The sequence below is a fragment of the Teleopsis dalmanni genome, chromosome 2 (assembly GCF_002237135.1).
Source record: "Teleopsis dalmanni isolate 2A chromosome 2, ASM223713v2, whole genome shotgun sequence".
Taxonomy (NCBI): Eukaryota; Metazoa; Arthropoda; class Insecta; order Diptera; family Diopsidae; genus Teleopsis; species Teleopsis dalmanni.
The window spans coordinates 26,974,411-26,975,415 of record NC_051847.1 but is presented as its reverse complement, the minus strand read 5'-3'; positions in this window follow the sequence as shown (position 1 = coordinate 26,975,415).

Sequence of the window (1,005 nt, the reverse complement as noted above, 5' to 3'; positions counted from 1 at the left end):
TAAGATATTCAAAAAAGTCACTCGCTTAGCACCTTGTCATTGACCAATCAGAACTCTTTATTGTTGAGACTATCTCTCCACGAATCAATATGAGAGATGCAACTATTTTTCTGCAAATAATCGAAATAGAAACACTTGGGAACAGCTTGATTAATTAGAACATTTCTCCATCGGAAAGACACATCTTTTCCAGTAAATGCAGTCTACTGCATAAAAAAAGATCAAGCTTTTCGAATATCACTCAATTTATAAACTACACATGATTTTATCGTGAGAACGACTTGCTGACGCTCCTAAATACACGAATATTTTAAAAGCTCAAATAATTGAAAAGAGATAGATACACACATTGAAAACTTAATTAAATGAAGATTGAGATAATAAGATAAATACGCTCTTTCAGAGAAAAAACTCTCTATTTTTTAATTGAATCGTAAGTTCAAATAAATTCAGATTTGCTCAAACTTCTTCAATGAATATTTACAGGAAAATTACTAAATAAAAATGAATTTTATATATGAAAAATTTATAACAAGAGTTTAGCATATTTGCAAAAATGATCAATAATTTAAAAAAAAAATATATATTTTAAAACCATGACCATTCTAAACATATTTGAGTACAAAGACATATTCGACATCATATGAAAGGATATTTAGTGTACCAATAATCAGTAAGCGAATTAGGTTATGTGGATGAATGTAATTAATTAGTAAATTAATTTTGTTACCAATAATTAGTAAACGAAGTATGTTATGTTGAAGAATACAATTAATTGTTTGTAAAAAGCTCGTGGACCGATATGACCAGTTGCTGCATTAGGAAATACAGATATGCTGTTATAATATTTTAATAAAGCAAACAATTTTAGTGAATCCTTTTCTATATAAAGATTTTGAATATCTATATAATTTTTTATATGTAAAATTTTCCTGGACACAAAATTTTAATAAAAATTTAAAATTATTTTTTTAAATTTAATTATGTTTCTTCTATTAAGATAAG